Raw genomic sequence first — 15,715 nt, 5'->3', positions numbered from 1 at the left:
TGCCTGTCCTCCCAACTCTATGAATGGGTGGGCACTGAAGCCCCAAGGCGCATGCTCTTCTCTCTTTTATGAATGGGGGGCCGGAAGGGAACTTGTTGCAAGTTCCAAAGGCTACATGTGGGTTGGGTTGGGTTGGGTTTTTTTTTTTATGAATGGAGGGCAGGCAACAGCTGCGCATGCACCACACCCCCCTGGCTTGGGCTGAAGGTAAAGCAAACTGCCGCAAGCGCGGGGTGTATGTGCAATGAGGAGAATAAGGGGGAGGGGAAGAGCGGGAGTGATGTCGCGGGGAGGGGTCGGAAAAGAGCAAGTTGCTCGTGCCTGAGCCCCACGCAGGAGCCTGCCGGCGAGTCCCTGCAGCGCTCAAGGCGCGCGTGAGCGTTGTTCTAGCGGCGCTGCATTGCATTGCATTGCATTGCCGCTCGGCGGGCGCCGTGTCGCCTCACCCCAGCGCTGTAGGGACAGCGTGAAATCCCCCCTCCCGTCCCCAGGCGGCCTTCCGCCCGGCCCGGCCTGTCCTGCCTGGGCCAGGCCCAGCGCGCCCCGGGGTGTCCTGCTGAGCTGCAGCGGGCAGGGCTGCTGACCTTCTGCCCAGCCCGGGCCCTCGGGGGCCCCTGGTTTCTGCTGCGATTATTTTCTCCTCCAAACCCGCCCCCCCGCTTTCTCCCAGCCCCAGGAACATAGGGCTCAATAGGAGGAAAAGGGACTGATCGTGGTGCGCGAGCATCAGTGCTGGTTTTGCCTTCTCAGTTAAAATCTGTAGCTTGCTCTTTTAGGCGTTGGGTATCTCGGCCAGGAGTGAAATGACTGGGAGTCTCTCTATCATTCATTCATTCTTGGTTTAGCCCCCCAGTGGAGTGCATGGCACTTCCCAGACAAGAGCAGAGGCGCTTCCTGCCTTGTTGACGAACAATGAGAACTTGCGTCATGCTCTGGAGAGGGAGAAGGGAAAATAAGGTACAGCGAAAATGGCCTTTCTTTAGGAGGAAAGCAGATCATTTCTTTTGGCAGGCAGGCAGGGCCGGTGTCCTTGCTTGTTTACATGGTGCCTATGTGCATGAATGTGACTAGATGGGAGAAAGAAGGGAAAGGTCTGGAGCTGATGCTGGCCACCAGAATGTGGCATTTTGTGTGGGTGGGAGAGCAAAAAATTAATGTGAATCCTCTCGTTGCTGGAAAGTCGCTTGCTACGTCATCTTCCAGTAGCTGGGCTCTCAGTTCGATCTTTTTAGTGCAGCATAGCTAGACAGCGATGTCATCCCAATAGCACATCCCCGCTGATCGTTACCGCTAAGGCTGTAAGGGACAATACATCTGAGATGCAATGAATGTAGATATAGTTTAAGAGTGTAATCCACCATGCCATTCTTCACTGATTGATTTAGTCTGCCACCCCTAAATTTATCCCAAGGATAAGGATGTCTTGTGGTAGGCACTAGGATTCTGAGTGAGATTTCTGTTCTCAGCCCAGCTGTTGGCTTCCTGTGCAGTTTTGTGCAAGACAAATGTGGCCTGATCCAATCATTCAGAGTCCATTGAAGACAATGAGAAGCAGGGTCAGATTTTCAGGTGCTCAGCACCCAACGCATGCTTGTCCTGCTTCAGCTCCCTTGAAAATCTTGTCCTAACTATAGGTGCTGAGCAAATTTCTGAAAATCAAGTGCTTCCAGTTCTCATGTGTAACCAGAGACATTTTACTGCTCTGTGGAGGGGAATATAAAGTCAATATAAAACCGATCACTCTTTACAACCTTCTTCAGGATCCTTGCACAGACAAGCAGTATGAAAGTAGAAATTATTATAAATAGTATTTTGTTGTTGAATGCATGGTAGTCATTGAAGTGGATGCTTTTCATGCGCCTAGCAGATTTTTTTCCCCAGTACAATCAATGGAACATATCATTAAGACCTTGCAGAGCATTTTGAAAATGTTTTATTCTTTATTTATCTACTGTTTAGGATGAATGCAGTGTTGTGCATTAGGTGAAATATGCAAAATAATTTTTTCATCTCAAATAAAAGTAAACCCTATAGATTGCAGTTGTTATTCAATCATGTGTTTGTATGTTTCGAGGACAAGGAACCTTTCCAATTATGCACAAGGGTTGTTATTGGACCATCTGCAAATGAAAAGGAAGGCAGGGAGAGAGGGAGAAACAGAAAAGAACAAGTAATTTATGTTCTCATGGCAATACTTTATAATAACACATTTAACAATTGGAGCACATAAGACAAAACTGACCTGAAGTATCCTTTTACCTTTTAATGGATGCATTGAAAAATCTATTATCCCTGCACTTGGATAACAGCGAAACCTGTATTCCTTATCACATCAGTGATGTGCGCATGGAGATGCAAATATACCCCTGAGCCTGGGCCCAATGTGTATTTTTTTTGTAAAACAAAGTCCTACAACAAAAAGATCTGCTTGTTGGTTTTTTTTTTTGTTTGTTCTCTCTCTCTCTGTATGTTGTACCCGACATACATTTTATATATATGACTGATTCGAAGAAGGCTGATTCAACAGTATGACTGTAGGCACAGCACAGCAAGAGCCTATAATCTTTTGATATAGGTTCTAACAGTGAACACAGAAGAAGAGAATCCACCAAGGATTAAACCACTGCACTTAAGAAAGGAAATAAAAGTTTAATTCCTGAGTGCTTGGGAGAAGAGAGCTAGAAATGGTGAGGCTTACAATATAGTTAGTATCCACATAAGTTTCATAATGAATAAGCTTTTTTTAATCATGTTTTCAAAAAAATGAGAAGATTTTCTGTCAAGGCAATCCATTTTGTATCCCCTCCACCTCTGACTTCCTTAGGAGCCCAGTGTCTTCACTCTGAGCTTTGATCAAAAGGGTCTGCTCAAGAGCTACATCAAGTTCTCTTTTAGTTCCAGGTTTGAATATGCTGGCTAGGAGACTAGACTGGTTTACGGGGGAAATCCTTGGAAAACTTCGGCACAAAAAGGGAGCTTACAAAAAGTGGAAACTTGGACAGATGTCTAGGGAGGGACATAAATGTCTAGGTCGAGAATGTAGGGCAGTTATCAGGAAGGCGAAAGTGCAACTGGAATTGCGACTTGTGAGGAATGTGAAAGATAACGAGAAAAGTTTCTACAGGCATGTTAGCAAGAAGAAGGTGATCAGAGAGGGCGTGGGGCCCCTACTGGATGAGGGAGGTGACCCAGTGACAGATGATGTAGGGAAAGCTGAAGTCCTTAATGCTTTCTTTGCCTCTGTCTTCACGGACAAGGACAGCTCCCAGACTAAAGTGATAAGTGATGCACTCTGAGATGAAGGTGGACAGCCTTTGGTGGGGAAAGAACAGGTTAGGAGCTATCTAAAAAAGCTAAACGTACATAAGTCCATGGGCCTGGACCTAATTCATCCAAGGGTTCTGAGGGAGTTGGCATATGTCGTTGATGAGCCCTTGGCCATTATCGTTGAAAAGGCGTGTAGATCAGGAGAGATCTTGGAAGACTGGAAAAAAGCAAATGTAGTGCCCCTCTTTAAAAAAGGGAAGAAGGATGATCCAGGGAACTATAGGCTGGTCAGTCTTACATCAGTCCCTGGAAAAATCATGGAGGGGCTCGTCAAGGAAGTAATTTTGAGGCTCTTGGAAGAGGGGAATGTGATCAGGAATAGTCATCATGGATTCATGGGGGGCAAGTCATGCCTGATGAATCTGATTAGTTTCTATGATGAGATAACTGGCTCTGTGGATAGGGGAAAATCAATGGATGTGATTTATCTTGCCTTTAGCAAAGCTTTTGATACCGTCTCCCGCAGTATTCCTGTCAGCAAGTTAAAGGAATGTGGATTGGATAAATGGATGGTAAGATGGATAGAAAGCTGGCTAGAAGGTCGGGCCCAGCGGATAGTGATCAACGGCTCGATGTTGGGATGGTGGTCGGTTTCTAGTGGAGTGCCCCAAGGTTCAGTTCTGGGTCCTGTTCTGTTCAACGTATTTATCAGTGACCTGGATGAGGGGTTGGATTGCACCCTCAGCAAGTTTGTGGATGACACTAAGCTGGGGGAGAGGTAGATACGCCGGAGGGTAGGGATAGGGTCCAGAGTGACTTAGACAAATTGGAAGACTGGGCCGCAAGAAATCTGATGAGGTTCAATAAGGACAAGTGCAGAGTCCTGCACTGGGGCGGGAAGAATCCCAAGCATTGTTACAGGCTGGGGTCCGACTGGCTTAGTAGTAGTTCTGCAGAAAAGGACCTGGGAATTGTAGTGGACGAAAAGCTGGATATGAGTCAACAGTGTGCCATTGTAGCCAAGAAGGCTAATGGCATATTAGGTTGCATCAAGAGGAGCGTTGCCAGTAGATCCAGAGAAGTGATTATTCCTCTTTATTCAGCTTCGGTGAGGCTGCATCTGGAGTACTATGTCCAGTTCTGGGCCCCCAATTATAGGAAGGATGTGGATACACTGGAGAGGGTCCAGTGGAGGGTGACCAAAATAATTAGGGGCTGGAGCATATGATGTATGAAGAACGATTGAGGGAATTGGGACTGTTTAGTCTGCAGAAGAGAAGACTGATGGGGGACTTGATAACAGCCTTCAACTTACTGAAGGGAGGTTGCAAAGAGGCTGGGGAGAGACTGTTCACAGTGGTCACAGATGGCAGAACATGGAACAATGGTCTCAAGTTGTGGTTGGGAAGGTCCAGGTAGAACATTACGAAAAACTTTTTCACTAGGAGGGTGGTGAAGCATTGGAATGGTCTACCTTCCCTGGAGGTGTTTAAGTCTCACCTTGACAAAGCCCTGGCTGGGCTGATCTGATGGGTTTGGTCCTGCCTAGGGCAGGGGGCTGGACTGGATGGCTTTTTTAGTTTTTTTCCAGCTCTGTTGTTCTATGATTCCTCAACGTTGTCAGCCCCTGTTGTAGCAACTCACTTTTGGGCTTGTGCAATATTGGCCTGGCATGGCAAACCTCAAGCACACAGCTCAAGGGTCAGGCTTTGAAAGATCATGAGTTTGAATAATAATGAAATTAAAATAATAGATTTAGGTTCTTTTTATTTGTCCTCTCTCTCTCTCTCTCTTGACCCCTTTTCGATTTTTCAATTTTTCTCTTCAGCCATGGTACTTGAAACTTACTACTTGATTTTTATTTACAGGAGAGCTGAGTTTTTCACCTAATCACATGATTCCAGGAGCTGCGGCTTTGAAACTTGCAACAATTAGAAATGCTAGTGGCATACAAACTGCCCATTGCACACCTTTCTTGTGCTGTAAATTAATTGCTCACATAAAACTCAGTGCATCACTGTCTCTTTTTAACTACTGGTCTTGAATGGGCACATGCTGATGGACTCCTGACGAATGGCAGATATATGACTGTGGTCCTCCTCTACTGTCTTTATTCTGAGTTTGGATTACTCCTGACTGTGATCTCGGTGACAATACAGTTTCAGGATTTAGTATTGTGCATGGGATTAGTTTAGCAATTGATTACAAATGGCATTTGAAATGGAAATTTTGTGCTCTGTGTTAATTCCTATTTACTTTACTTATGTATTTACCCGTGGTCTATCTAACATCCCATGAATGTCACTCTCTAGTGTATTACATCTGTTGAGTGTGTCTGAGATGATGGAAATGGCTATGTTCATGCATGGTCGAGGGCGCTTTTTGTTTAGAATATCACCAGCTTGAATCATCAGTGAGTCTTTTATGGTCTTACTATCCTGTTTTTAAGTTTCAGCTAGTTTGACTTTCTGAACTACAGCACGCGGTGCACAGCTACGCAAATATGCGTGCTGTCCTTGTGCAGGGGCCAGGCTAGTCTTCTCTATATCAATTTTTGTGTAAGTGCTGCTGCCGTAAGTCAAGCACGTATGCCATGCTAAAATTCCTAGCCTATTATGATAGCAGAGGTAATTCTCCTTTTTTATTCTACAGCTAATTTTATAGAAGGGGAGACCGCACAGATGGTGTGTTATTTGGCCAACTGTTCCTTACACATACCAACATAAATCTCCAGCAGAAGACAACTCATGCACAAATCTCCCATGCAAGTTAACCAAACTCTCCACAGGCAAATTTACACAACTCTGAGTACTACCAGTGCATACGTTAACCCCAAACACAACTCCATTTCTCACCGCAGCACAAACCCCTTATTCACCACGCACACAACTTTTCCAGCAGAACACAACTCACACACAATACAGCCAGCACACACACACATGCCAAACACACACAGTCTCTTACTGCAGCACAACCTTCATTCACCACTCATGCAGATCCATGCAACTCTCTCTGCATAACTCAGCCACCAACACACCCAGCATATACAATAATCTCAAATGTCACTTGGAAGTCTTGGTTGCCTGTTGACTGTAGTGCCAAGTGATGGAAACTGGGACAAGCATGGCTGAGAACTCTTTTTGTTTTGAGTAGCCCCAGGCTCAGTCATCCTGGGGGTTCAGGGTCTCTTACTCTCCAGTTTTTAAGTTCCCAAATTCTTTTGTCTTTTTTACATGAACGACGTTCCAAATTACACAGCACAAACTTTCTGCTGTTAGTTATTAGGTTATTGTGGGTAAAGCCAACGTTGAAATCCTCAGGTGAGTGCTAAGTATGGCTCTGACCAGATGGCAGCGGACCAATGGAGAGTGTCTTTCTGACAGCTGTGCCACTTATTAAGCAGAACATGCATACACACTAATCTGATGCTGTGTATGTCATCAAGCTGAGTGCATGTGCATGCACATTCAAATGCCCACACGGTGAAGCCCTTTTTGTGTGTTGTGTGTCTCACCACTTTAGCCATTGGTCAGAACTTACCCCCCAAACCTGCAAGCCGAATAGACATAGGCAAAATAATAGTAGTTATAGACACATGTTTCCAAAAAGAGTGAACTAGGGGGCCCAATCTAGTGTATTGTCAGAGAGCAGGGGTTCCCAACGTCTTATGGTAGCATTCACTAAAGTGTAGCTTTTCTTCTCAATTACATACATGCAAGAACAGCAGGGTCGCAACATTCGCGAGTGCGACATCCGCGAATTCAATTATTCGCAAATGCTGCTTCTCCAGGGCCAGAAGCGCCAGCGTCTGCTGCTTCCCCGGGACTCTGATCCCCCCCGTATTCATGAAAATCAGCAATCTTGAGGGTTCTGAACACCAAACCCTCATGAATGTTGCGACCCTACTGTATTCAGAAGCCAGAAGGTATCCTGTGGTCAGTTCATCTTATCTTCTGTATAACACAGGCCATAGAATTTCCCTGCCCCACTCCAGGCCCCCCCAAAAAAATTTCACAGAGCAAGTCTGTTAGAGAAACCCCCAGTGCTGATTTTAAAATAGCTAGTGATGGAAAATCAACCCCGTCCCTCAGTAAATTGTTGAAATGGAAATTACAGTATAAGTCTTTGAATGAATAAATCCCCACTGCAAGTAAGAAATAACTTGATATCTGCAGAGGGCTTCAGGGAATTTCATAATTAATCCATGTGCCCTATCAAGGGTACTGCTAAGACCAACTGTTGTTTTTTTTTTCTTTTAAATGTATTTATATTTAGAAAGGACACTTTAGGTTTTTAAAGACTCAAAAGTTAAAGCTCGGTGCGTGGAGGAATATGACCCCACCTTCACCATGATTTTTTTTTTAACAAGTACAGCTTAGAGGAAGCAAAGCTGTGGACTTGGTAACATTCAGAAAAGTCCTTTCCTTTCCTTTCCACTTCCTTCTGTAGCTAGAATCTGCTGGGCCAGAAGAATCTGACTTAAGTGAAGAGTTTAACTAGCAGACACCAATCTCCTTGCCAGCTCACTTTGGACTGGCTGGCCTTCTGACATGGGCCTGCAAATCTGCATGAGCTGAGAATGCGGGCCAGCATATCTCCAAAGAGTGGTGTGTGCATTTAGGCCCATAGTGACAGTTTTAGGAAATGCCTGGTTCATAATCTACCACCTGGAAAAGGCAAACATGAAATCAATTTAGTAAGTGAAATTGCAAGTCCCAGGGGAATGCATAATTCAGGGGTAGTCAATGGAAAATGGGTCAACTCTGGACCTCCAGATGCTTTCAAGTGAACCCTGAAATCTTTGTAATTTACTTACCATTATCATTATTTTCTCTGGAGTCTGGGCCTTGAGTATACCCTGACAAAATGTAATTGACTACCCCGTCATCATTTATGCTGTCAAGACATTTCAGATGTGTAGTCAGTGGCAATCTTTAGCTACTTGTATTTTATCATCTTTATGCCAACTCCAAGGCATACATGCAGAATTTAGCCCTTTGGCATCCCCCAGGCAGATCTGGGACTCCCCCTAGCAGGTGTGAAGCATTATGGTGGCTTAGCCTGCACATGGGATACTTGTGAGCAGGAATGTCCTGTTGAGCATCTAAGTAGGAAATTGTCTGTGCATTTATTTATATTATATGCCTAATCACAGTGTGTATGAACTCAAACAATTGCACATGGGAGGAGCGACTTACGATTTGGTCGTCTTTTCAGAAATGGAATGCCTGTATAGGCACTTTTGCCATCTATGGCAGATGTAATACTGAGATTTTTCTTCTTTTATTTGCTAGCTATTTCCAAACAGAATACATAAAGGGAAACTGCAGAATGGAAACCTCCTGTTGAAAATGGGGCATGCAAACAGAGGGCATTGCAGAGTTTTATGGCCTGACTCAGAGGCATCTTGTATCCTGGCTTTTAGCCTGCAACATGCAATCTCTTTCTCTGGTGTCTACTGAGAAGCTGTGCCACAGGCTTGGAAATAGCTGTGACCCTGTTGTAAAATAATTCAGTCTATGGTGCTGAAGCGTAATATGATTTTGTGATTCTAATGATAAATGAAGTAGATGAAATTAAGGGTGCTCCTCTGTGCGTGTGTGTGTGTGTAATAGCATATGTAGGTCTCATATGGTTAGAGCATTGGCCTTGTAAACCCAGGGTTGTGAGCTCAACCCTTGAGGGGGCCTCACAAGAGTCTGCAGCAGGTTAGATTTTAAAAAAATCGGTTGGGGATGGTTCTTGGTCCTGCTGTGCGGGCAGGGGACTGGACTTGATGACCTCCTGAGGTCCCTTTCAGTTCCATGAGATATGTTTGATGCCGGAGAACTTTTGAACGTACTAGTCTGTCAGTTTGGCAGAAGTACAGATCTGCAACCTTGAGCCACAGCCAGCTCTAGACTAACCTGTGGAGCCAGTCAGAAGGCCAGCTCTGGTAGGAATATTGCTGCATTGGGTGCCTAGAGATGTGAGCTGGGTGGAACTCTGAAAAGCTCTTAAGACCATTTCATAAATTTTGCATGAGTCCCAGAGGGCTGAGGGGAGTTCTCTCTCTCCCCTCATACAGCCTTTCCCAGAGCCACAGTACATATCCTTTCCCTTTTCTACTGCATCTTGTGCTATCCTCCTTAGATCACAGAGCATGATGATCTAGAACAGGGTTGGGCAACTAGGAATAGTTGGGCTGGACACACGAGTGGACCTCATTCACCTTAGTGGGCCACACCAGCCCACAGCCCACAGGTGTTCCACCTGCAACCTCATGGACAACCCCCCAGGTACCTCCTCCCCCATGCCTCTTACACATTGAAGGCCTGAATTTACCTGCTCCTCCCAGCACTTTCGGAGCATGCTAATTGCTTGATTCATGCTCCGTACCTGCTTTTTCCCCCTCCCACCCAGAGATGGAATGCTGCAAACAGCTGTGTGACTCTGATGGGTGAGAGGCATGTGGAAGAAGTGGGCAGCTGGGGGGTCAGCAGGCTGCAGGTGGAGCCCCAGTGGGCCGTATGTGGCATGTGGGCCACAGGGTGCCCACCACGATCTAGAACCTCATCTCCTTAGGCTCTCTGTTCTGGGAGGCAGCCCTTCACCAGCTCTCACTTTCGAGAGGAGAAGTTAGGACATTATCTCTGTTTTACAAACGGAGACATGACATTGGTCCAGCCCTGCTATGCAAAACAAAGCTCTGGCTTTTCCTCTTGCCTCATCAGGCACCTGTTGCTCGTATCCTGGCATTAATCACATCCGACAAGTCACATCAGTTTTGCATAATCAACTCAGACAGCTTGGTTTCCTTCCTTCCTTAGCATTTTGTTCTCTTGCTTTACCTGGCTCAAGGCACGTGCTCAGTTTCATTCTTGAATCAAAGAGGGAACATGAGTTGGGCTGCCTGTGTGTCTGTTCAGGTGTGGGGAAGGAGAGCATAGTGTCTCTGCCCTTAGACTGAAGGCCGTGAGATGGCGCATGAGAAGCGAATGGGCTATACAGAATACCACGGTTTCTTAGATGTGTGCTTTTTAAAATACCAACCCAACCCAAGCCCAGTTGTACATAATGCCGGGCTGCTGTGCCAGGGACCTGATGCGTTCCCTGACTCAAAGGGCTTACATTTTGCAGGCACAAACTGGTACTCTGCAAAGCAGTGTCTCTGAATAAGCTTACCTTCGTTCAGATGAGAGGTGCTCACATCAATGGGAAATACTCTTCTCCCAAGCAGCTGTCATAGTTGCTTAGTTCTCCATGGTTCGTATTACAGGTATATGCTAATACCCTCCAAGTTCAGCCTTCAACTGTAAACCATATAAGCTAGCCCTGCTACTTTCTGCCATCACCATGTACCTGACTCTACAGGCACCTAAGTATGTGAATAATTTTATATATGTGAAGAGTCCCATTGACCCCCAGTAGGATTCTTTGTGTGTGTTTGTATGTGTGAGAAATTACTCATATACAGGGCGGCTGGAGCAATTTTTATAGTGGCGGTGCTGAGAAGTCTTGAACCCACCTGAAAACCCACTCTATAATGGAAATCACTTCAAGCCAGAGGGTGCTGCAGCACCCCTGTACTCCTAGTTTCAGCACCTGTGTGCGCATATGTGTTTGTGTGCTTGGGCTAATAAATGATAGTGGATACTATATTTGCTGTGTGTGGAAGTCTAGTCGTTGTTGCAAATACTCCCCTCCCAGTTTTTGCTTCTCAAACTGTTGCCAGTATTAGGAGCAGAACCACTGAGGTTCAAAATTCCTGTGCAGTTTGTCTCCTTTTTTCCAGGGTAACAAGTTGATGTACAGATGCTGTGTTCTGGCTGTGTCTCTAAATGAAAATCTGAACTCAACAAATACGTTGTCAGTGTATTTTTGTCACTGACTTAGAGCAGAAATCCCTTGACTTCAATAGCACTTCTGCAACCATAACCCAGCAAGATAAGGACTAGAGACAGACTGCAATAAATATAAGCAGTCCTGTGGCACCTTAGGGTATGACTACACAGCAAAGTTATTCTACAATTTCAAAATAGCAGATGCCTTATTTCAAAATTGGTAAACTTCATTGTCTGAGGAATAGCGCGTATTTCAAAATAAGGGCTGTGTACACAGGGAATAGAACCCGTTTTGAAATAAACCCTATAGTGCGTCCAATGGCTCTGTTTCAATATAGGCTCTCTTGTGTGTAGATGCTGTATTTCAAAATAGCTGAGCATTATTTTGAAATGCATTTTGTGTGTAGCTGGGTGTTTTGGAATAAGCTATTCTGGAATACCTCTTCTGGAATAGCCTATTCAGGAATAATGCTGCTGTGTAGGCATACCCTTAGGCTACGTCTACACTAGCCCAGATCTTCGAAATGACCATGCAAATGGCCATTTTGAAGATTACTAATGAGGTGCTGAAATGCATATTCAGTGCCTCATTAGCATGCCGGCGGCTGTGGCTCTTCGAAATTGCCCCTTTTTGCTGCTGTGCAGCTCGTCCAGATGGGGGTCCTTTTCAAAAGGACCCCAGAAACTTCGAAATCCCTTTATTCCTATGAGCAGATAGGAATAAGGGGTTTTTGAAGCTGGCGGGGTCCTGTTTTAACGAGCCACGTGGCAGCGAAAAGTGGCAATTTCGAAGAGCCATGGCCGCCGGCATGCTAATGAGGCACTGAATATGCATTTCAGCGCCTCATTAGTAATCTTCAAAATGGCCATCTGCATGGCCATTTCAAAGATTTGGGCTAGTGTGGACACTAATAAATTTATTAGGTCATGAGCTTTCATGAGTAAGACCCACTTCATCAGATGGGTTGGAGGGGAGATTTACAGAATCTAGGGTATATAAAGCTGCCAAAAAAAATAGGACAAGGAAGTTACTTGTCATTAGTAAAATCAGTTAATGAAGTAAATTAAGCTGGATGTGTCTCATTCAGGGTGTGTGATATAGAAATGCGAATATCAAAGGTAGAGAAATTGCCCTTGTATTGTATGCACGTAGGGTCCTACATGGTAGAAAAGAGACGTGTCTCAGTGACAATGGTTAAAGGGGAGTCTTTCTGAGGCTGCTGGACACAGACAAGACCTGTGGTTCTCTTTGGCTCCCAGGCTGGCAGAATAGTCTGTCCTGTCCCCTGTCTCCCCCCTGACAAGGACGTTGTAACCACAGAATCCAAGCCTGAAATTGTGCCCACTCAGCATCCCTAGAAGACTACTTGTCAACTTGATCTCAGCTGTTGTGCAGTTGAACAACCTATGAGAAATAGATTTCTGTATCTCAAATTGATTACGTCATCTCCATTAACATATTTTATTTTCCCCCGATATTTATTTGCTGCTCAACTCAATAAACTCCAGAAACACCATTCTGCTTATAAACTTAATTGGTGGGCTGGGTTCCCAGGCATTCCCATGTGACTTAGATATTTCTTGTAACTAAATGAATAAATGCAAATACATGGCTATGGGGAGTCAAAAATAGTTTTTGGTTTTTTTTAATTTGAGTTACATTTTGTGTTAGATACTATTGAAACATAGAAATAAATATAAGTTCTTATCCCAGAATTCTTATGCTATATAGTAAAAAATACAGTATGGCAGTATTGTTCATTTTCTGCTTAACTTGTAACAAATCAGTTGTTTTTCTTGTGGGTTCGCAAGGAGTGCTTATGATAGTTATATTTTCCTTTAAAAAATGAAACAGGGAAAAAAGAAAATGTAAAAGCAGATGAGGATTCTGTAAATTAGTGTCCACTATCACCAGTTGTTTAAATGTATATAATTATATTTATGGTTTAGGAAAGAAAACAGCCTGAATTTCCAGATTTCTTTTCTGACAAACACAGCACCATCAGGTAAAAATATTATTATAAAATGTTAGAGCAGTCCTAAAGCAGCATTTTATTAGCCTCTATGGAATCATGTTACTACAGCGAAAAATAAATTGTAGGCCTGTGTGTTCCTGAAAATGCAAGTACTAGTCTTGATTGCTTTCTTCACCCCTCTGTGTATTATAGTTCATAAAGAGAACTGCAAGCTATCAACAGCAATTGGTAGGAAAAATAGAGCACCACTCCTTAACAGCACTGTCCTATTAAATTTTAAATAGCAATGGCTTAACTCTTTCCAAATGGGAAAGACTTTTTCTCTGCAAAGCTGGTTTGTGATCTATTAGTTAACAGTAAAGCAGACACTTGAAAAAAAATACAAAAACAAAAAAAAGAGGAGTCAGGCAGAGCCTACCCAGTTCTGATCAGATCACATTTCCATACTACACTGCTAACAGAATAACAAAGAAAACTTGTTTTCATTTGTGTGCACTAGATGCTGAGATCTGAGCAGAGGACAATTCATGTTTGTTATGGAATAATTAAGCTGTAGAAGTGTAGGTGATCTTAGACGAGCCTCGACAGTAAATGAAATTCCACAATTTAAAACGCAAACATAACTGATTCAATTTCCCTTATTGTATATTTTTTCCTTTGGAATTGGGCTTGTTACACAAAACCAAAACAGAACAAAACTTTTTTTTTCTGCTGCTGCTTTTTTAAATATCACCAATTTAAAACAAAATGTTTCACTGCTTTAGAAATAATTTGCTGTGGAAAATCCAGTTGGGTCTATTAAGTAAGAGGTTAGGGCTGTTGTTTTAAAAAAAAAAAATCAAGCAGATATACAAACGATTTTAGCTTGCAACCATTTGTTGATTAGCAAACCACCTTGAATGTTCCATTCCTGCTGCATTTCAGGAGCTGACCTGTGGCAATTGAGTAATATACACATTGAATCAAGGGGATCTATATTTAGTTACAAAACTGCTGGTGGTGACAGCTTACTGTATGCCTGAGGTTAAGGTTTAAAATGCCAGTACTTCAGTGCCAATAAGCTTCCATTGCTTTGCAATTAGCGAAGCGGCTGTAATCACATAAAACTACCCTTTTTTCAATTGTAAATTAATTTTATGAGAGCCATCTTTGATGCTCTCGAAGGGTTGCTGCGAGTAACTGCGTGTTTAACCCAACCTCCTCTGTGGGCTGTAATAATATGACTTAAAGTAAACCTTGAAGAAAACCCCTAAACTATTTTAATGAAAATGTAAAAAGGTGTGTGTGTGTGTGTGTGTGTGTGTGTGTGTGTGTGTGTGTGTGTGTGTGTGTGTGTGTGTGTGTGTGTGTGTGTGTGTAAAGGAGAGAAACAACAGGGCAAAAGACGGTCACGTTTATTGATCGAGGGAGCCCTTATTTCTGAGGTTATAAGGAAAGGCCTGAAAGAAAATCAGTTCCTTTAGGGAACAACTGGGGAAGGGGCACGTTCCAGATTCACTTCGCCATGGGAGAAGATTCTAACCACGCCAGGCGTGTTTACACCCCTGTGGATCCGAAGTGTGTGAGATGATCTACTTTTAATTGGAAGCAGAACATGACACCGTGGTGATGGAAAGCGTCAGGCAGGATCCTGAACCCAAGCATCTCTTGGTACAGAAGTGGTAATGGCCTGCTTCCTGTCCCTGCCCCCTGGGTAAATATAAGGGGCCTGGAGGGGTTTAGAGTGTGTGTGTAACTTTGTATCAGAGGGGTAGCCCAGTTAATTTGTAACTTCCAAAACAACAAGAAATATCCAAAATATGTGTTAGTCTGTAAGGTGCCACAGGACTTCTTGTTTTTGCGTAACTTTGTGTAGCTGTCTGAGTGCTCTGAGACCCAGCTGGAGGCCCCGGGGCAGTTTCCATGGAACGCGCACGGGATGTTTTTTTCATTTGGAAAGTGTTAGTTACATCTACTTTTTTAGTACTTTTTAAAAAGTACGTGGTGGGGGGGAGAAGGGGAAGCTCTGTGGCTTTAAGGACTCCAGCGATCAGCCTGGCAGGCGCCCCTGAGCCTCACAAAAGAACAGGATGTTGTTGATTTGTAACCAAACCACAGAGAGGAAATGATTGTAAATTTCCTCTAAACATCCCCACTGTCTGCCTGCCTCCCTTCCGCCGCCGCCGCCTCCCCCCCCAGCGGAGGAGAGCGGCTGTGGCTTGCAGTTTCCAGAGGATTTCTGCCGGGCAAATGGACCCCACCTTGTTTTGCACCCCCCGCCCCTTTAAATCCAGCTGACATTAGCTAGCACATGAGTGACACCTTGGGGGTGGTGGTGGGGAGGCTGCTCTCTCGCTGGCATCTAGGCTGCAAAGCTAGTTCAGGGGGAAGGCAGCCAGGCGTCCCGGTGCATGGTCCGTCTGTGTCTGCACAAAACCAGTTGCATTGTCTCTATTCGCTTATCCTAACTCGTTTACTATTCAGGATACTATAGGGGCATAAATGGTCCCGTATTGCCTAGCTTGGGATAATTACCAAGTCTTAACACCTTCATAAATTCCTTCCCATCCTCCAAACATCCAGACATACATATAGACAAACAAAAACCAGAAACCGGACGGGCTGGAAATGTCTGATTTCCAAGGGATCTCTTCCATGAATAGGATTTAC

General features: G+C 44.2%; 1 protein-coding gene across 5 annotated transcripts in view; it reads left to right on the top strand.

Moving 5' to 3' along the window:
• The first annotated feature begins 183 nt into the window (after positions 1 to 183).
• The window catches only part of ARHGAP26 (Rho GTPase activating protein 26), a 544,666-nt gene continuing 529,134 nt past the window's right edge, over positions 184 to 15,715 (top strand). For 4 of the 5 annotated variants that reach the window (XM_075009641.1, XM_075009639.1, XM_075009640.1 and 1 more), the window contains exon 1: positions 193 to 207. The gene's annotated coding sequence lies outside the window, so the exon portion shown is untranslated. Of the gene's footprint in view, positions 208 to 15,715 lie in introns of all 5 variants that reach the window. The other variant, XM_075009638.1, reaches the window with a different exon arrangement.

The sequence above is a fragment of the Carettochelys insculpta genome, chromosome 15 (genome assembly GCF_033958435.1).
Source record: "Carettochelys insculpta isolate YL-2023 chromosome 15, ASM3395843v1, whole genome shotgun sequence".
Lineage (NCBI taxonomy): Eukaryota > Metazoa > Chordata > Testudines > Carettochelyidae > Carettochelys > Carettochelys insculpta.
Note: the sequence above shows the minus strand (reverse complement) of the source record. Positions and strands in the feature narration are given on the sequence as shown.